General features: G+C 42.1%; 2 long non-coding RNA genes across 2 annotated transcripts; both read left to right on the top strand.

The window, feature by feature from the left end:
* Positions 1–13929: 13929 nt before the first annotated feature.
* LOC146502772 (uncharacterized) lies at positions 13930–15221 on the top strand. The gene is made up of 3 exons (XR_014869373.1): positions 13930–14005; positions 14186–14630; positions 14719–15221. It is a non-coding gene; the product is annotated as an uncharacterized LOC146502772 (long non-coding RNA).
* Positions 15222–19121: 3900 nt separating this feature from the next.
* LOC146502771 (uncharacterized) lies at positions 19122–21079 on the top strand. Its single transcript, XR_014869379.1, has 2 exons — positions 19122–19812; positions 19849–21079. It is a non-coding gene; the product is annotated as an uncharacterized LOC146502771 (long non-coding RNA).
* Positions 21080–21823: the final 744 nt, after the last annotated feature.

Below are 21823 nucleotides of genomic sequence, written 5' to 3'. Positions count from 1 at the left end.
GCAGACAGTTTCCTGTAAAGCTAGCATTCGCCTGCACAATTCACAAAACCCAGGGTCTTACAACACAGACAGCTGTAGTTTCAATGAAGAACATTTTTGAACCAGGTATGGCTTATGTTGCTCTCAGCAGGGTGACGTCTCTCAGTGGACTCTATTTACAGGACTTGGATGAGAAAAAGATTTACGCCAATCCCGAGGTAACTGCAGCGCTCCAAACCATGAGACAAGCCAGTGTTGAGGAAATGATGCCTCTTCTTCAGGTCAGAGAAACAGCCAGCAGACCTGACACTCTTACACTGATCCATCACAATACGGAGGGTTTGCCATCTCACATCAGTGACATCAAGAGTCATCATGAAATGTGTTTAGCAGATGTTTTGTGTCTCACAGAGTCTCACCTCCAAGGCTCCTTTGTTGCAGATAGTCTTCATTTGGACGGCTACACCATGTTCAAACGCAACAGACATGTGTCCTACACAAACTTTCCTCACATGGCCAGCAGAAGTGGTGGTGGAGTTGCTGTGTATTTGAGGAATCATTTTCAGGTTCAGGTAAAACAGTATCTGCATAATGTCACTGATCTTGAGTTTTTAGTGTTGAAGGTTCAGGCTCCATTCCCTGCGCTCATTGCTGTTGTGTACAGACCCCCTGACTACAGTTTGACACCATTCATGCAAAACCTGGTAAGTCTTTTAGATTCACTTGAAATAATGGACTGTCACCCAATAATTGTGTGTGGAGATTTGAATGAAAACCAGTTGCAGAGTGGAAGAAAACAGATTCTGGAGCAGTTTCAATGTAGAGGGTATTCACAGCTGATCACTTCTGCCACTACAGACAAGAACACCCTGCTTGACCTCATTTTTATTTCTCAGCCACAGAAAAGCCTCCATTCAGGTGTTCTGAGAACATATTACAGTTACCACAACCCTGTGTTTTGTGTCCTGTCCTCGAGCCAATCATGAAGTTGTGTGGTGAGTTTTGAAACAATTACAGATCATGTTTGTTACAGAGTTTACTGATTGTAGAGCATGAAAAAAGATTTTTCATTGAAAAATCACATTTCTTCATATTGTCTTCCCTACTCTGTCTGTAAGAAGACCCTTTCTTATTGCAATGTTATTAATCATTTCACCAAATCATGGCTGTACTTCATGCAGAGCCGGGAGATCTGCTTTCTGTTATCATGCACCTCAGATCTGAAATATGCTGCAAAAAGTATTAAACGAACATAATTCATTTTTTATTCTCATGTTTTAAATGACTAAATCTATTAATGCATTTTTTCATGGATGTTAATTGTCATCTCCTTTTTTAATACTTTTTTTACTTTGACGTTTGTATCTCAACAAACAAGATCTTCCCCTCCAAGGGCTTTCAAATATGAAATAGTAAATAAATAAATCCCAGATAAATGCAGGTATTTATTATGGGTCACATGAATAAATACAGACAATTATATTTTCTTGATTATAGTAAATTTTGTAGAATCAAATGTTTTTGGGATGAATGAGGTTTTGCTTATCATGTTTTACAGGTAAAAAAATGTAAAGGTTTTAAACTATCTTTAGGCTACCAGAGATGTCTATGATGATACATTATGTAGAGAAAAACATTTTTACAGCTTACAGAATATGTATAAAAACTGATTTAGAAGTAAATGGAAAGTTTCTGCATCCATTTTCTGACTTGGCCTTTATCCGGGTGGGTTTGGGTTTGGGTGGATAAAGGCCAAGTCAGAATTCTCTGAGCAGCTGGAAAAAGCTGCTAATAAACAAAGACATCAGAAAGCATGGGCTTTAGGTGTAGCCCCCGCTTTCTGACGCACTAATTAGATTTAGTAACTGACACCCCATACCAGCATTACATAGACACTTGGGGGCTGAGATGGGTGGGTGGGGAGGGTGGGTGGTGTTAAAAGCACTTTATGTTTTGTAGATGTATTTTTTCAGACAGGGCACACACAGTCCTGTTTCCTTTGTGGGAAAATCTTCAAACTTCACCATCCTCAGCTGAAACAACAATATCTTAACACCATCTTCATGAACTGCTGAGCCAAACCTGATCCATCAGTGCTGGACTGCACAGATAACTACATGCCACACAGAGTCTGCTGTTTTATGAACTGCCATACCAGTGTGTCTTCAATGGAGAAGATGACACACCCATCACCTGACCTCCTGCCTGATCTGGAGACCATCATCATGCTGCCACACTACACATCTCTGAGACCATTGTAGAGGTTCTTTTGATTTGGAAGGAAAAGTAAGCGCAGACAGAGTCCCAGGGAGTGTCCAAAAGTGATTTATTAAACACACACGTATTACAGAGTGTGGGAGCCAGTCTCTTCGCTCATCCCCAAAACAGAAAGCTTTATAGTCTTTATGACGTCAGAACAATTCCTGGACATGATCTTATCAGAACAACAACAACCCTTCCCGGACTCGAAACCAGATGTTTTCTATATATGGGCATGAAACAGAACAACTGTGTAAGACGAGTGTTCTGTTGTGTAAGATTGTTGGACCAGGCCACCAAAAGTTGAGTGTCCTTATTTGACTTACACTGAATCTAGAATGTGGTAAATGATACATGATAATAAGGATGATAACCGAATAATGATAATGATAGGTGATAGACTAATGAAGTAATGATGAAATAATGATTGTGCATGTGAATAATAACATAGTGACAGAAAAATAACATTCCTTTACGTGACAACTCCTCCTCTTGGGCTCGCTTGCGAGACCAACTTACACCAGGATTTGTCTCACTCATCCTTCCAGCTTACAATCTCCTTCAAGGGCATCATAGACTCAGGTGCCGCTGAACCCTTCGAGCCAGAGCTCAGGGCTCTCTCCAGCATCTTTACCAAAACTCGCCGGACCAGAGGGATGAGACAACATCCGATCATTAATATAGCAAGAAAAACAACAAAAGAAAACATGGCAGACATAACAACACTCTTCCATTGCCCAAAGACAGACGTGAACCAGTCTCCCAGCCCAGTGTTCACACCTGATTGCTCATGCATAGTTTTAGATAACATTTTCAGACTCTCAAGCGCTCTAGTAACCGTACCGATTTTGGATTCCCATTAACGACGTCGGTCCCAATTGTTCCGCAAGGCCTTCTACCGCGTCCCTAGTGAGATTAGAGAGTCTCAACACATTATAATGAACATAGTTAATGCGATCAACATTTTTATTTGGAGTTATCCATAGAAACACACTTTCAAAACCGGCCGCTATCTGATTAACTAACTTATATTCATCTGGAACTCCCCTGGGAACTCCTATTGAGTCAATCCAGGTTGGTGAGTCCCATCTTGGGTCATATTTATGCACACCTCTAACACTTCTCCTACGTCTGGCTGTCAACACACCAGTGTCTAGCTGTGGAACTGTCTCTACTCTATTTCCTATCAGCATCAAAGGTGCTCCTAGGCGCACCAAAGCACATGTTCCCACACTCCCCAGTGGAACCTGCACCAAAAGGGTGTACTGCCCACAATAATAATATAGCCCACCCCTTGCCCAGGTGCCTATAATAGTATTTGGGTCACTTACATTATTGGTAGTCCTACCGGGGATTGTCCTCTGACACCAGCTTGGATCAATTCTTCCTAACGTATATCTCACACTGTCTGTAGAGAACTCAAAACATGTATAATTATCTTTTTTAGGTGTGAATGAACCTGGCTGTGTACGTTTATCAATTGGCGGATATAAACCTGACAAAGTGGTGCAGTTACCTGTGTTCACTGCCTCTCTAGTTAATCTCAGCATACAATCATAACCCCACTCATCCTCTGGATACAGAGGGGCGGGTTCAGTGAACAGACGAGGCCTAGCTGTAGCACAAGCAACACAATCAACCACTTCCTGCTCTTTAGCATTTTGAGCCACCCAATCTAACCAAAGATTCCTATCACCAAAACCTGTGGCACGCTCTATTAACTCCTGAGGTTTTAATCTAGTGTAATCTGTGGCAACAAACCATTTCTCTTCTGAGTCCTGGTAAGTAACTGTCTCTAAGGGATCCATTTGCTCTGTGAGATTCATTACAGTGTCATTCCCTACCGGTTTAGACCTTGGATTGAATAAATTCACCCGAATTATCCCTGTTGGATCTGTCCCTGCTTTATCTACCCCTATTACTAAATAGAACGCCCCTCCGTCATAGTTTGCCTCCGGAAGTCTGCTCCAGGGTCCTAGGGAGAGAGTGACAGGGTTATGTGTAACAGAATAATCTTTCTGAATGGCTATCCCTTCAAGGGCCTGTGGAACTGTTGGCTGCCATCCTACTCCTGTCCAAGCAACCACATCCTGCCAAGAACACCACTGATCCGTTATATAACTGTAAATGTCTCCTTCCTGTGATGGGCCCCACACAGACTTAGGGTAACATACCATAGGGTGATAACAAATCCACACATCATATGATCTCCAGCTGCTACCGTCTCCTGGGCATCTAATTACCTCACACAAATCGAATGTGAATGCTGTCGTGGACCCATTAACATACCCAAACTCGACTCCCCCACTGGCCTTGAGACACCCATCGTTCCCACCTGAGCCAACCTCGCGCTTGAATTTTCTCGACGGCTCGATCGGTTTGGACTTTGGAGCGGATAGACCTCTGCGTCTGGGCAATTCATCTGTCTGCCAATGAACAAACAAACACGTTACAACACTTATCAACCCCAACATTCCCATTAATTTCCAATTTTCCCACAGTTTCATGATCACTGTCCCCAGGCTCTTTTACTTTTACTTTAAACTTCGTAATAAGAGTATAAAATTATGAGTATAAAAATATGTGAGTAACGTACAAAACTATTACGACTCCTTTAAACTATGAATTACTTTAGACTAGAGCCCTAGCCTATCATGAGCCTGGAATGAATTGATGCTCGGCGCGTGACGCTCCTCTTCTTTCTTCGTCTCCCCAGGTAGACTGCTGGGGAGAACCGCTGCACAGGGGGAGAGGATTATTCTGCCTCTATGTTCCCCCCCGTGTTACTTTGGGTGGAGCTTATCTCGAGTAAGCTCTCGTCCGCCACTGCGCATTGAGACCAATGGAACCAGGTCTCACCCTTTCCCTTCAACCGAACCGCACTGGTGGTACGAGCAGTCACCTCGAATGGCCCCGTCCACCTCGGATCTCTCCACTTGCGCTTAATGACCTTCAGCCACACTGCTTTGGCGTCAGGGACGGCACGATCCACCGCATTCACTCCTACTCCAACCTGTTGTGTGAAACTAGACACAAGAGCTTTTAATTCTTTCCAACATTCAGCATGTTTTCTATTACTTTTTATACTTTCTTCCGCCGGGACTGTTGTCCAAGGACCTGGAAACTGTCGTCCTGTCAACAGCTCATATGGCGTGAAACCTGTGGATTGATTAACACAACATCTTATTATCATCAATGCAATTGGCAGGGCTGCAACCCAATTTAGCCCCGTCTGAGCAGAAATTTTAGCAATTTTATTTTTCAGGTTTAGATTCATTCTTTCCACCTTCCCCTGGGACTGAGGATGATACACCGTCCCAAATCGGTGCTGCAACCCCAGCTTCTGTTCTACTTCTGCCAAATCTTTATTTTTAAAATGAGTCCCATTGTCTGAACGAATCCGTTTAGGAAACCCATGCCGGGGGATGTAATGGTTGATTAAACACTTAATCACACTTTTTGCATCCTCCCTCTTTGTTGGCCACGCTTCGGGCCACCCCGTCAGAGCATCCACACTCACCAGCAAATACCGGACTCCTCCCGGTCCGACATCAATCATGTCAGTGAAATCAATGACAATCTCTTCCCCTGGTCTTTCTGGAATGGGGAACTTACCTGCCTCTGGTTTAATCACTGGCTTTGGATTGTGCCTCCCACAGATCAGGCACGTCCTAGCTTTTTCCTTAATCATATCCCTCAAAAAGGGATGCCACCAATGGCACAGATGTCTCTCCATCTGGGCCACACCCACATGGCCAAGCCCATGTGCTTCTGCAATCTTCTGTTCCGCTAAGTTAGCGGTCAACACCGGTCGTCCGTCAGGTCCTCGCCAGAGACCTCCTTCTTCCCATGCTCCTCGATTCTTCCAGACCCCCTTCTCTTCCGGGGCCGCCTCCTCTTGGGCCTTCCTGGCCTCCTCCAACATGTTGACTCCTACTTCTTCCTCCACACTTATTTGCACAATCTGCCGTAGTGCTTTATAGCCCGCTGCCTCTTTCGCAGCTCGATCGGCTTCCTGATTTCCTCTGGCCACCATGCCAGTCCCCGAGGAGTGACCTTTACACTTTATGATACTCACCTCCTCTGGGTCTCCCAACGCCTGCTCGAGTTCCTCCATCTCCTTCTTGTGGCAGATTGGTGCATTGTCTGCTGTCCTGAATCCTGCTCTCCGCCATTGGGCTAGCTCCACATGCACTGCTCCAAAGGCATAAGCTGAATCCGTGTAAATGTTGACTCGCCTTCCTTTCGCGAGTCTCAGGGCTCTGCTTAGAGCAATTACTTCTGCTCTCTGGGCCGATTGCTGCCCTTCAAGTCTCCCAGCCTCCTTTACCTCAAATTCAGTCCCCTTTCTGCAAACTACAGCGTAGCCTGCTTTCAATCCTTCGTCATCTCTGTAGCAACATCCATCCGTGAACCAATCTTCAGCTCCCGTCAGAGGTTCTGCTTTCAAGTCTTCTCTTATTTTTTCGTCCACTTCAGCTCTCTTAGCACAGTCGTGCGGATCACCCGAACCCATCAAATCTGCCATATTGATTCCTTCATGTGTGAATGTCAGATTAGGAGCGTCTAAGACTTTACTCACTCTCTGTTGTGTCAATGGTGTCATGGTGAAGGCTTGTGAGTTAACATATGCCACCACACTGTGGGTGGTCAACACCTTCAATGGATGATCCCTCACTATGTGTGCTGTTTTTTGTATAATCTTTGACACCCCAAGAGCATGCTGCGTGCATACCGGGTGTCTTGTCTCCAAATGATTCAGGCGGATGCTGACGTACATAAGTACATCTCTCCTTCCCCCCTTTTTCTGAAACAAAACCCCATTCACTATCCCCTCTGTTTCTGAAACATCTAGATAGAAGGGTTCGTCATAATTAGGGATGGCAAGATCAGCAGATCTCGAGAGATCTTGTTTCAATGCAATGAATGCCAACTCCGTGGCCGATGTCCATGGCAGTTCAGCCTTAAGGTTACGGACACCTACCGTTTTTACCAAATCCCTCAAAGGGGCTGTTTTGCCTGCATAATTTGGTATGTACTGACGGCTGTATCCCGTTAAACCTAAGAAGGAGAGCAACTCCTTGACTGTGCGTGGTTTTGGATGTGTCAGAATCTGATCTCGGTGGGTGTTTAGCAAACCCACTGACTGGTGCGCGATTACACGGCCAAGAAATGTCACCTCTGGTCGGACCAACTGCAACTTGTCTTTACTCACTTTGAACCCGCACTCAGCGAGTCTCTCCAGTACGGTAAGCGAGGCCTCCGTACACGCCGAAGCAGACGGAGCCGCGATGAGCAAGTCATCCACGTACTGAACCAGTGTACACCCCTCTGGGAGTTGACACTGTGAAAGAACTTCTTTCAGCACTTGGTTGAAAATGCCCGGGGAGAGGGCAAACCCTTGTGGCAACCGTGTGTATCTATACTGTTGCCCCCTGTATGTGAATGAAAAAATGTCCCTAAGAGACTCATGCAAGGGGAGACAGAAAAATGCGTTGGCTAGGTCAATACACGTAAACCACTTTTGTTCTGGTGTTAATGCCGTCAAAGCTGTGTACGGGTTTGGAACAGGCACAGTATCAGTACGTAGGATGGCATTTATGGCTCTTAAGTCATGTGCCATCCTGTACTTTCCTGTCCCATGCTTCTCTACTGGCAAAATGGGTGTGTTCCAGTAAGATTGTGAAGGCTCAAGGACTCCTACTTTCAATAGGCCTTCTATTGTCTCTGCAATTCCCTCCTCCGCTTCTCTTTTCTGTCTGTACTGCGGTTTCCAAATTGGTACCTCGGACTTTAGCTGGAACGAGACCGGCGAGCAAATTGCCAGGCCCACATCTGTAGACCCAGCTGACCACAAAGTATCAGGAAGAGTCGCAAGTGCGGCTACTGCGTCAGCATGATCTACTCTTTCACTACCCTGAATTCTTAAAATTTGCTTATGCTCCAATACCACTGCGTCATCTGACAGACCAGTGATGCGATAAATTTTGTATTTTGGCGAATACCAGACATCTGGAATCTGAGTGGGCTGCCAACAAGGTTCGTCGAGAGCTCTCCTGACCATTGTTCCCAGCTCCCTGGCCTGATGACCCTCATGGACCGCCAATGTGATGTGAGGCACTGAATCAGGCCCCATTTTGAACCAAGGCCGTTGTTCTTCGGTTAATTTTACTCCTGCAGCGACGCCTTCAGGACCAACATAGATGTTCTGAGAACGTATGTTCCAAGTCTGACTCTCAAGTTCAGTCTGGAACTGGTCTCTATAAATTTCGTCCTCGTTCTTATCATAATAGAGGGTGACGTGGTATGGGTCTCGCGGAGGAGAATAGACAGCTGAGGCCATAATCCAAGGTTTCCACAGCTGATACAGTCTCAAAATGCCTTCATCCACCAACCGACCCCAGTATATATCCGCTGTAGATTGTTCACAGTCTTGCAGCAAATACTGGTTCTTTGAAAAAGTCCCCAGGCAAAAGAACTCTTTTCCTCCTGGAAGTGTCACTGTTAATCCATCAGCTGAACACATGATAGTGGCCCCCAGTTTAATGAGCAAATCCCTGCCCATCAAGTTCACAGGCACATGGGGAGACACCACATAGCTGTGCTTCAATGTCTGTTTTCCCAGCACCGTCAGGGCTGGATTGGTTGTCGGCAGAGTCATTGGAACCCCAGAGAAACCCACGACACTGACCATGTGATTGGAAAGTGTGGCACTGCTTGGTTTTTGTCTCAGCGTTGAGTAAGTCGCTCCAGTGTCCACCAGGAAGGTCAGTTCAGTCCCTTCCACGGTCATCGGCAACAGAGGGTCTGCCATCCCCATGCTGCCGGGTCTCTGTGGGTCCCGTCAGTACAGCTCCTCCTCCCTGCCCCAGTTGGCCAGGGGATACTGAGCCGCTGGCGCCATGCCAGGGTTGGGAGCTTGAAGTCCCCTTGTCTGGAATGTCCTGCCTCACGGCGCTCTCTGTACCTGGGGTGGTGGTTGGTAACTTATTTCTGGTAGCCATGGCGTCGGACAGTTACGAGCCCAGTGTCCTCGTCCTCCACACCTTCTACACAGATCAAGGTCCAGCATAGGTCCCCCCAGACCACGACCCCTTAGTCCGCCTCCTCTTTGAGATCCACCACGCCCCCTCAACGACCTATTAGCCCCCCAATTCCCCGCGGGTCTTCCTTGCCTTGGTCCATTGGCGGGCCATCGGTCATCAGGATACACGACCGGGTCCAAATCTGGCCAATCAGGCCCCGGCTCACCCTGAGGCTTTGCCACCAGCATTTTCTTAGCACCTTCTTTACTTTCTTTTTTCTTCTCATTCAACTTTTCTCTTGCCTCAGCCAAATTTAATTTTACCAACTGCCCTTGCGCCTCCTCCAGATCGTGCTTCTTTTTGGTCACCTCGTCTCTTTCGAGCTCTAGCCGATGGATTACATGCCTTTCCCATTTTACTGAATTTGCCACCGCAAAATCTGGATTCTTCTGTAAGTCTGCTCTCACTCGTTCTGGCAAACCAGCTAACACCGCGCATCGGAACCACGCCCGATGTTCTCCTTCCTGTCCTGGATGTTCTCCTGTTTGCGCAATCCACTGTTCCTTTGCATGCTCTATAAACTCTCTAGGAGCTTGTTCTGGGCTCCACAATATTCGAGGCATGGTGCCTGAATTAGGGGTCGGGTACTTCTCACGCACTGCGTCAGAGAGAGCATTTCGCACCCTTGCATAGGGGACATCATTTGGTTGACATGTGGTTTCTGCTATCTCTTCCACATCTGCCAGGCCTCCACCCCTGAAGGCCCTTCCTCCCATGGCACGAAAATCTCCCAGGGCAAGTTCTTCTCCTTCAGTAAGACTCCCCAGTTTCCTCAGCCACGCAGCTCCTCCCTCTGTAATAGGGGGCAGTTGCTTCATCAGAGCCTCCAAATCTCTGATGTTATAAGGCTGGTATACTGGCTCGCCCCTTAAACCCTGCATTAGAGGCATTGAGAGGGACTCCTCCTCAGTTTGCAATCCGACAGTCTGCTTCCGGTTCTTCTCAAAGATCGACTGTCTTCTGTTTTTCAGGCCCTGCAAGGCCTTTCCAGACCGAAGGAATCTCTTCCCTGGGGCACCCCGAACGCTTGGGACAAACCCTTCAATTCTCAGGTTCGCCACTTCTCGGGATTTCTGAGTCTTACCAATTGACGCTGCGAGGTCCTTTTTCAATGCTTCAATCGTTTGTGCTATTAGGTGTGGTGCTGGCACGCCTTCCGCCTCCAAGTCTCTCAAGGTCTCTTCTAACCTTACCACAGCTTCTCGGTTAGTAGATATTTTCCCTACTACTTGTCCCTGCCACTGGCCTTCTTCTAGGTCGCCAACCCCTGGCTCCTGACAGGCTTTTTGGCTCGCCTTCGATGGCCTCTGCCGCGGCGACACAGGCATATCTTCATCTGAAGTCCAGTCCTCCTGGGATGCATTTCCCTGCCTAGGCTGCTCCGATGTCACCTGATCTGCGCTTGTGGAAGCCACAGGTTGATCTTCTTCAGCTCCTTCTGAGCTGGGAAGAGAGGGAGGGAGGAAAGTCACACCTGGTATGTTTATGCCCCCACCTGATGCTCCAGCAGCTGACTCGAACTGAGTCCCTTTTGGTGTAGCTGCCGGCGACAGGGGTTGCGACACTCCTGTATTGACCCCCTTGGTGTCGCGTAGAGGCGTCGATGGTGCATGATCCTCCTGAAAATCCACAACTCCGCCTCTAACGGTTCCTGTTTTCCCTTCCGGTCCCCAAAGAGTGCCACCCTCCAGGGTCAGCACTGGACAGATGTAGGGAGGAGGCGGTGCACCAGGGAGTCCCTTCAAGCTGGGATATAACCTCCCCTCGGCCTGGGCTTCCTCTGCCAGCCCTGGCGTGGGGTCGTTGACCTCGTCCTTCATCCAGGGGGAGACACCTCGGCAGACAATCACATACTTACAGTACTTACTCTGTTTCTCCATCATCTGTTTCTTTTCTGCCTTCACTTTTCTCCCCTTAAAACCCCCCTCAAGTTCCTCCTCAAGATCTTTGATTCTCTTTTCACATTTCTCAGCTCCTAGCTGGAAAACCGAATGCAAAGGTATTTTGTCCTCCATCGTTATCTGTTGATCCTCACATAATTTCTTCACCTCCTTCTCCATGTCTTTACATTGCCGAGCAACCTCCTTGGAAGCTCCTTCATAGGTGATCTTGAGGGCCTTCTTGAGTTGGGCTATCTGGTCCTTGAGTGGCTTATAGTTCTTCTCCCCACTAGGGGTCGCCTTCCCGATTTCAGTCATTTTGTTTTCAGCCATTTTGTTGTTGAGCTCACTTACCTTCACCAAAATGGCCGCTACTAAGCCCCTCCTTTGGAAGTAGGCTCGGCGTATTTCCCTTCTCAGGCTCAAACGCACACAACCGGCTTACTGCCCCTTTTCTCTGGGCCGCACCTACACGCACACACTCACACACACACACAGTCTCTTCTTTCACTCAAAGTTACAGCACCCTCCTTCACAAGACACCAAAACCTCTAAAATCCACTACTTCAATTTAACCACAAGAAACCAACAAAGATTCACACTCACACACCTTCAACAAAGTTTCAACATAAAATAATTCAACTAATCACAACACAGGCACTCCTCCCCCAGACGGGAGAAATCCCTCCAATCAACCAGCTCACAACATATAAAACATCAACAAAGACAAACCACACACCTGTACACTCCTGGAGCAAGACCGAAAATCATCCAGCAATCACACCGTTTATTGCTTTTATGTAGTCAATCACACCACAAGAAACAGGAGAAAACAACTCTATTCAGCTTCCTACAGCTCGTAATATGAAACACTTGGCAAGACTGAAATTACCTTTCTTCACCCCACAAACAACGTCACCTAGATAGAGAAATAAAACTAAAGAAGAAATTGGAAGAATTAAACAAACAAAACAAGACCGAGTTGCACAGTTAAACAAATAGATAAAAACACTTTTTCCTTTATTTCTCAATGGGCACATGCGCTGCCCCCCCTTTTGTCTCTTTCTCCTCACACACACACACACACTGCAGGGTTCACCAAGCCCCCTCCTTTGCAGCTGCTTGAGACAGAGAGGCAGAGACGCTTTTCTCTTTTTTTTTTCCACCACAGACAACAGCAAGCCTATACATGCAAGCTTTTAAACAATATGAGCGCTTCTCCACCGGTATTTACACACTATTTACATACACGGGCCCGTATAGATGCCAGTATTCCTAAGTTTTTGACTAATTTAAAAGCTCTAAGCCCAGGCTTCACCTTGGTCCACAGAACCAGCCTTGATGATCAATAACCCGCGTCGGGAACGCCCTCACCGGCCACGGTCAGATTCCTAAGCCCTAATTAATTTAAAACCGCTCCCCGCAAGTTAACAGGTCGCTCCACGTCCTGCGTCAAGGGATCAACCTCACGCGTTCAGCTTTACTTAAAGCTCACTGTCACCCACGTTAATAGTCACGGCCGAGTCTCACCCTTCAGCCAAACAGCACAGTAAAAGGTAATCCTTGATTACCTGGCCTTTAACGGGTGTCCGAAGTCCCGCGGGAGGCCACCCGAGCTACCTGGACGCCACCAGGGGCAATCATACGTCTATGATTACTGTCGCCGCTACACGCTGGACACTGCGCTCTACGGAGTCTCACCCCGGTCTAGGTTAATTTATACACTGTTTAAAAGCGTCCCTGGGGACTCTCAGCCCCTCAGTTTTCATTTACCTGACGCCCGAAACCGCGTTTCTACCACCCCATGAGTCCAAATTCCCCTAACCTTACAGAGTGCTTGGCATCTAACTCCACACTCTCACTTGAGGCACCCAAACCAAGCCTCTTAACTTTAACACCACAAAAAACCTCACAAAAAACACAGAGAACCCCCTAAAATAAACAACAATAACTTTTGAGAGAATTTTATCAAACTTTTACTACTAATTATCCTAATTAAATAAAATCACTACGGACAGAACCCAGCAGAAGGCCCCCCCTGAGTGAACATTCAATTTAGTTTTAACTTCACATTTAGTACCTTTGGATAAAAATTATTCAACAGGTGGTACTGACCTTTTATGTCCCGGGTTTTTGTCACTCAGTAGTGCCCCCTTCTGGATACCACCGTCTTTGGCACCCCCGAGGAGCTCCGCTCCCAGCGCGTCTTCTTTCCCCCCAAACCGGGTTTTCGGCACCAAAATGTAGAGGTTCTTTTGATTTGGAAGGAAAAGTAAGCGCAGACAGAGTCCCAGGGAGTGTCCAAAAGTGATTTATTAAACACACACGTATTACAGAGTGTGGGAGCCAGTCTCTTCGCTCATCCCCAAAACAGAAAGCTTTATAGTCTTTATGACGTCAGAACAATTCCTGGACATGATCTTATCAGAACAACAACAACCCTTCCCGGACTCGAAACCAGATGTTTTCTATATATGGGCATGAAACAGAACAACTGTGTAAGACGAGTGTTCTGTTGTGTAAGATTGTTGGACCAGGCCACCAAAAGTTGAGTGTCCTTATTTGACTTACACTGAATCTAGAATGTGGTAAATGATACATGATAATAAGGATGATAACCGAATAATGATAATGATAGGTGATAGACTAATGAAGTAATGATGAAATAATGATTGTGCATGTGAATAATAACATAGTGACAGAAAAATAACATTCCTTTACGTGACACCATCAATGATGACTCATACTGAGGAAACTGTATTTCCTGTCAGAGATGCTCAGTGATCCTCAGAGCAGAGAGAGGTATGATTCTTTATCTTTGATAAAAATGTCAGTGTTTTTAATTCAATTAATTAATTTACATCCTGTTTATTGCACAAATAATTTCACACTCAAATGGTTATACTTGTTGACACTTTTTGAGTTTTAAATCACATTATGGATTACAAATCTATGCTTTTTCTACTCTGTCTCTCTGTGCAGGTACTGCTGTCTTCTGAGTTCTTCAGTGTCCCAACTGAGACATTCAAACCTCATTGCAGAGTTCATGTCTTTCCTCACCATCATGTGAGTGTGAGATTGCTCTGGATTCTGGTTATGTGGCCTGCAGCACCTATAAGATATTTCAACATTGTTCATTGTATAACTTATTTGTAGTTTTTAAGCCTTAACACAAATAAAATGTTCCTTTTTCTGTATTTTTAGAACAAGCTCGTACAGTGTGCCTGCATTCCAGCTTCTTAGACTCTGCGCAAGTGGACAGAGTATCAGTGTTTGGCCACTCTTACAGACACCGACTTCTGTCAACTCACTGCTACTGATCAGGCACCTCACTCCAGGAAGACAGAGGGCTGCAAGCCTGTCATCATTTCCAGTGTGGCTTTGTATTCTTGGGGTAGCATCAGATTTTTCCCACAAATATTCAAAGGTAACACTTATTTTAAGCTTAGTTATTAAATCAAAAGTCTTCCCTTTTGTTAATTTTATTGTTTTAAAAAAAAAAAAAAAAATTTTAGATTTATATGCAGTGATCGGATGTGGTGGAGCTTTGTTAACTGTGTGGAAAACATCTGTTTGTGATGATATTTACAATGAGGCTTTAAGGTGACAGTTTCCATGTAATTTCAATCCTTTTACTAAGCAAAAACATGTTTGCAATTAACATTTTTTTTCAGTTTATTCTTTTGGATTTATGGTTAACATTCCTCTGTGACAGCAAATACTAAACTGGTCCAAGTAACCAGCATATCATTGGTCAAAGGCAAAAAGGACCACATGTCACGCTAGCAATGAATTTTTGACTGTGTTTGTGTCACCAGATTTAACAAACAATATCAGACATATGAAACTGAACTCTGGATTAATGTGCAGATGTTTTTTGTGTGTTTTTTTTTATTGCTGAATAATTATTTTGTAGGACAAACCCAATCTATTTACCCAAACAATGTAACTTGTTTGGGTAAATAGTGGATTAATATATCTAAGTCTATAAGTATAGCAAGCTGAATTCATACAAACACACAGCTCTAAATCTTGAATTGTAGGATGTACAAAAATGATCATGTGATTATTATGGACATTTAAATAACTATATCTATTGAACCATTACACGTATTCTTTATAGAGATTACACAATCTCAAAATGTGAAAAAAGAAAGTGTTTAAGAGAATAAATAATGTGTGTTTGTATGAATCCTGCCTTAGTATGGGGTGTCAGTAACTACATTAGTATAGAGTAGGTCTAACAGTGGTTTTCCACATCTGCTCTAATATATATAGATAATGGGTCAGGCATATAAAGTCATTTTGAAAAGTTCATAAAGGTCATTTATATGTGTTCCTCTTTATCATTTTATATCAGGTCACACAGCTGACTTGAGTTTTGATCAGGGTAGAACCATAACATTCATGCTAATGGTTCTACTGTTTACAGTTACTTTATGATGGATTTCACCCTGGTCACAGCACTATGTGAAAAGCTGTTAGAGGTAAAGTTAACCCAATTAATACCTCATCATAAGTCACTCTCTAACGCAAAGCAGTGATTATTTTTCAGTGTAATTTATTCCACAACAATGTTCTTTATTTGATTCCTGTTTCTTTAAATATGCACATCGATTGTTCAGCTGTGTGACTCTCCACACCTCAAATATATCACAATTGAAAAAATGAAGCTTATGAAAATTTTAATGTGGCATTGGAACATGTTGTTTATCCTTGACAAATGGTATTTACACAAAACTCCAGCAAATCAGAGGATGTATTTTTGTCCTTCACTTGCTGTTTATATATGTGTATATTTTTGCAGTTAATAGCCTATCATGTGTATGCGCATCTTAGGGCCATAAACATAAACATGGCAAACAAGGATATGTTCACTATTCCAACAGATGCTTCAATTGTTTGTATAGATGTTAGATTCATTTGATTTGCATTTTCTATTAATATTATTCTGTTTGTCCCAAATGGGATTTTTATTTCTGTATGCCATTGTTGTAATCATTGGAAACAACCGAGTAAATATTTTGTATCATATGTTTCTAAAAATATTTGAATGTTCTACTTTTCTACTACTGGTTTTCTACTTTCTAAACTTTCTGCCACTCTTTGGCATTTCAATAACATTATTTTTGGGTGTTTTTATCTCTGACCGCAGCATCTTGTGCATCTTGTATTACCTAAATGTTGTTTGTGTGGGTTTTGTTTTTGTTTTTTGTTTTGTTTTTTTGCCATTTTTAGATTTCACCAGCTGCGTAAACTCTGCAATTTTACCTTGGTTTTGTTCCACATCAGTTTATCTGCTGGGTGATTTTCTTCCTTTTCTAATGTTTCTGGTAATTTTTCACAGTTAAACAAGTAACTTTGAGGTTACTTCAGCCTTTTCAGTTGTTATCTGTTGACAGTTTTGCCTAATTATTACATTTCTGCAAAATTATAGCAGTTCTGATAAGTTGTAATATTTCTGCCAAGTTTTTAATTTTCTACTAAATTATATTATTTCTGCTAGGTTACACTACTTTTGTTTGTTATGTTATGTTAAGTTATGTTATTCTAAATTATTACATTTCTGCTAAGTTTTTAATTTTCTACTAAATTATATTATTTCTGCTAGGTTACACTACTTTTGTTTGTTATGCTATGTTATGTTAAGTTATGTTATTGTAAATTATTACATTTCTGCTAAGTTTTTAATTTTCTACTAAATTATATTATTTCTGCTAGGTTACACTACTTTTGTTTGTTATGCTATGTTATGTTAAGTTATGTTATTGTAAATTATTACATTTCTGCTAAGTTTTTAATTTTCTACTAAATTATATTATTTCTGCTAGGTTACACTACTTTTGTTTGTTATGCTATGTTATGTTAAGTGATGTTATTCTAAATTATTACATTTCTGCTAAGTTGTGGCTTCTGGTAAACTACAACATTTCTGCTGAATTGTTATGTTTATTAGTTATTGCATTTTTGTTAACTTGATGTTGTCCTTGAAGTTATTAAAATTTCAAACACTTTTTAAACACTGACTTTGATTTCTTCAGCTTCTTCAGCTATTTTCAACTATTTTCAGCAGACAGCTTCAGCTATACAGCATCCACACTGCATTTTCGCAGGAAATGCAAATTTTTCTAGTTGTGTGAATGCTGTAGGCATTCACACTATTGAGTTCCTGTTTCTCTTTATTCTTTATTATTATTCTTCAAGTTGCTTCCGTACGTTTTTTACTGTTTAACTACTTCCACAATTTTTGTGCTATTTTCACCATTCAAATTTTAAACTATTCTGCTATTTCTGCTAATGTGTGCTATGATTTTTGGTATTTTCTGCTATTATACTTTTTAAAATATTAAGCTTTTTTCCTTTAATTTGTCCCATTGAAATGAATGGAAAACTTCCGCAATTCTGCTAAAACTTGCTTGTTTTTGAAACTTAACTACTTCCTCATACTTTCACCTAGAATAACCATTTAAACTTTAAAATGTTCACAAATTATTGGGCTATTCATGTATGATTCAGCTTTTTCATATCTGTTACCATTTTCATCTTATCCCTCTTCAAGTTTTGAGTTTCATCTTTGTGATTTTTTACAAAATACATGGGTTGTTATGGTTGCTATGCACTTGGTTCTAAGTGAGCCATTGTAAGTTTCGCAGTCTTCTCTTCATGTCCGAACAACTTCTTACTACTTGCTCAATTTTCACTCAACTGCCACAAATTATACATCAAAACGTAGGTATTTTTGCTGGCTTTCAGAAAATGTCACTATAATTGTTGTGGTATTGACAGAATTTTGGCAAATCTCCTCAGACCAACCCAAAGTCTGAAAACTCTCCATAGAAAGTCAATGGGGAGTTTGTTCAAAATCACCGCTGGATTTCTGTAATGAGAGGCATTTTCGAATCGTCATATCTCCTTAACAAAGCGAAGTTAAAACATGAGGCTTGTCCCAGTATATCTTCAGACATTCCTGATGCTCACAATTCAAGAATTTCTTTCTCACCTATTACCGTTCTGAGATGAGTTAGACTTGTTTGAGGGTAGGAAATTTGTCCTTCGCTCAGATTTTTTCAGCTTTCAAACTCTGGAAATGGACCACTTTTTTCTCTCGTCATATCTTTTTGATGGATTTCCACAGAGACCTGAAAATTTCCATGATTGTTCACCAAAGCCTGCTGTCTCTCACGGTGAAAGAATGATATCGATGCTCCAAATAGATTTCGAGTTAGAAAGCGTTGTTTGAGGGCAGGTCAAGGCAGTTTTTGCTTCGCCTCTACTCAGTTATGGTGCATTACAAGTCAAATATCTTTAATAATTCATATTTTAATGATAAATTGTCAACACTTGAAGATTCCCCCATCTCTTCTGAACAAAACGGTGTAAGAATGACCGTTCTAGCCCCTACGGTTAGGAAATTATGGTCATTTGTTTGAGTTTAGTCCTCACTATGACAAATAGACTGCAAAAATCCTGTCTCTCTGCTGCCTGTGTAAAAACGGCTGCACCTGTTTTGGCGGGAAAAAGTACACAGCCTCTCTGATTGGTGGATTCAAATTTAGCAGCTCCCAGGCTGCCTGACTGACCTAAAAACTTGCTTCTCTGTCTTTTTGTGCGTGTGTGTGTGTTATAGTATTTCTAAATTATAGTATTTCTGCTAAATTATAGTACTTCTGCTAAATTATAATATTTCTGCTTTTTATAGTATTTCTGCTAAATTATAGTATTTCTGCTTTTTATACTATTTCTGCTTTTTATAGTATTTGAGCTTAATATAGTATTTCTGCTTTTAATGGGATTTGTGCTTAATATAGTATTTCTGCTTTTTATAGGATTTGTGCTTAATATAGTATTTCTGCTTAATATAGTATTTCTGCTAAGTTATAGTATTTCTGCTTTTTATACTATTTCTGCTTTTTATAGGATTTGTGCTTAATATAGTATTTCTACTTTTTATCGGATTTGTGCTTAATATAGTATTTCTGCAAAATATAGTACTTCTGATTAATTATAGTTTTTCTACCAAATCATAGTACAGTATTTCTGCTTTTTATAGTATTTCTGCTTAATATAGTATTTCTGCTAAATTATAGTATTTCTGCTTTTTATAGGATTTGTGCTTAATATAGTATTTCTGCTTTTTATAGTATTTCTGCTTAATATAGTATTTGTGCTAAAACATAGTATTTCTACTAAATGTAGTATTTGTGCTTAATCATAATATTTCTGACACAAGCAGCATCTTTGGTGTGTGTGTGTGTGTGTGTGTGTGTGTGTGTGTACGTGCGACAGAGAGAGAGAGAGAGACCTTTTTTTTGGCAGCATCTCATTGTAGGATATAAATTGAACATATTGAGGCTGGTTGACAGGCATAGATCCTGTGTGTGTGTCCCTCTGTGCATTTGTGTTTCCATATGTGTCCATATTTGTAATTGTGTGTATCTGCTGGCTGTTATTTCTCTTTCTTTTTTTGTTTGTTTTTTAAATTTCTGTTAATTTTTCACAGTTGAACAAGTACACTTGAGGGAACCTAACCATGTTTAGCAATTTTTCAGCTGTCCATTTTGCTTTTCCAATAGTTTTACTTAAGTTATTACTATTATGCAAACTCATAAGTATTTCTGCTATTTTACTATTTGTGCTAAATACAGTATTTCTGCTAAGTCATGCCATTTCTGTGTGTGTATGTCCCTATTTGTAAAACATTGCTAGGCATGTCATTTTTACCTTAGCTTTGTGTATCTGCTGGCAGTTCCTTTGTAACTTTTCTAATGTTTCTGCCAATTTTCCCACAGTTGAGCAACAACTAATCTTTTGAGGGAACTTCAGCTTTTTGAAGCTGGCCGTTTTGCGTTTCCAATATTTCTGCTAAAGTTATTACTTTTCTGCTGAATTATACTATTTCAGCTCCTATGTTGCATTTCTACTAGGTGTTACTATTATACTACTGTATGTTAAGTTGTACTCTTACAACATTTTTCCAAGTTTTTAGGTTTGTGCTACATATTAACATTTCTGCTGTATTATAACACTTCTGCCATGCTGTACTATTTCTGCCAAGTTACTATGTTTCTGCTGAGTTACAACATTTCTGCTTTTTTCTCCTTTGATATAGTATTTTTGCAAACGCTTTATGTTTCTACTTAAGTTTCTGCAAAGTTATTATATTTTGGCTCAGTTGTTATTCATCTACAAATTTATTACAATTTCAACAACTTTTTTGATACTGACTTCAACTTCTTCAGCTATTTTCAGCTTTTTCAGCAGTTTTCAGCAGACAGCTTCAGCTATTACAGCATTCACACTGCATTTTCGCAGGAAATGCAAATTTTTCTAGTTATTATTATTTTCCTTTTTCCGCCTGAAATTTTGCAGCGAAACTCGCCCCATAGTTTTGAGACAAGGTTCACATATGTTATATCATTTTGTGCGGCTGGATCTGGAATGGTGTGCTATGACTTTTGGTGTTTATGACTTTTATAGTTTTTTAAATATTAATATTTTTGTGCAAATTTTCCCGCGCTTATCTGTCGCACAGTTTTGACACAAGGGTTACATATATTATATCATTTTGTGCGGCTGGATCTGGACTACTATGCTATGACTTTTGGTGTTTATGACTTTTATAGTTTTTTAAATATTTAGATTTTAGTGCAAATTTAGGCCCATTTCTAGGCCCATGAGAAAGATTCAACTTTTGGCCCCATAGAAACAGACTTCATTTGTGGTGTGTTGGCTCTCTCTAGTGGTATGTCGGGGTGGTACGGCCTGTCTACCCGTATTTGGATTACCGTAATGACGACAATATCAACGGCGCGCACAGCGTCGCTGCTTTCAGGAACCATTGGAATTTTTAAGGTTGCGCGAACCATTGAATAGTTACGGTAACCTCAAGGGTGTATGCTTGGTGGAAAACTCCATATCCCACAATTCATAGCACGCCTCTACCGAGTGAAACAATGGCGGCCACCACTTCGTTTAATATATTGCTTTTATTACTGTTTCTAGGTCACAAAATAAACTTTTAAGATTTTTTCAGGCGAGAATGTAGGTGTGTAAATGTCAAATATCTGCTCGTTTTGTCAAAACATCCCATATTAGCAACTTACGATGTTGCTGCTAGCGCGGCTAAGTAGCTAGCGCGGCTAGCGTCTCTTCGCTAAAAAGCACCCGGGCTTGGCTTACAGTGAGGCGGCTGACACTCGTTTCACCACCAGATTGATAGCCAAGAGACTGTTTTTCAGTTGGACTTATTTTTCGATTATATGGGCCGATAATTCATTTATTAATTTTAGTAACGGTATAAACAGTGAAAGGTGGCTGTCCAGATGCTGGTCGATGTGGGAAAAATAACTGAGTTGTTTGGTGGTGGCTAACGCGGAGCTCCAACAAAGGGCAGCTAGCCCTGACAGAAAGGACATGCGGGAAAGAGACATACGAGGCGGCGAGGCGGCCGCCGATCGACCGGTGGTGGCTAACGCGGAGCTCAATCGTGGATAAGGGAAACCGAAGGCAAGAGCGTGAAGTGAACTGAATTTCAGGTAAGAAGTTATGAACTGCACTCTATTTGGGTCAGATATAAACCGAGTTTAGGTGTAGTTTATTTGTAGCACGACTGTTTCTATA

The sequence above is a fragment of the Neolamprologus multifasciatus genome, chromosome 15 (genome assembly GCF_963576455.1).
Source record: "Neolamprologus multifasciatus chromosome 15, fNeoMul1.2, whole genome shotgun sequence".
Taxonomy (NCBI): domain Eukaryota; kingdom Metazoa; phylum Chordata; class Actinopteri; order Cichliformes; family Cichlidae; genus Neolamprologus; species Neolamprologus multifasciatus.
The sequence above is the reverse complement of the archived record's forward strand: the minus strand, read 5'-3'. Positions and strand labels throughout refer to the sequence as shown.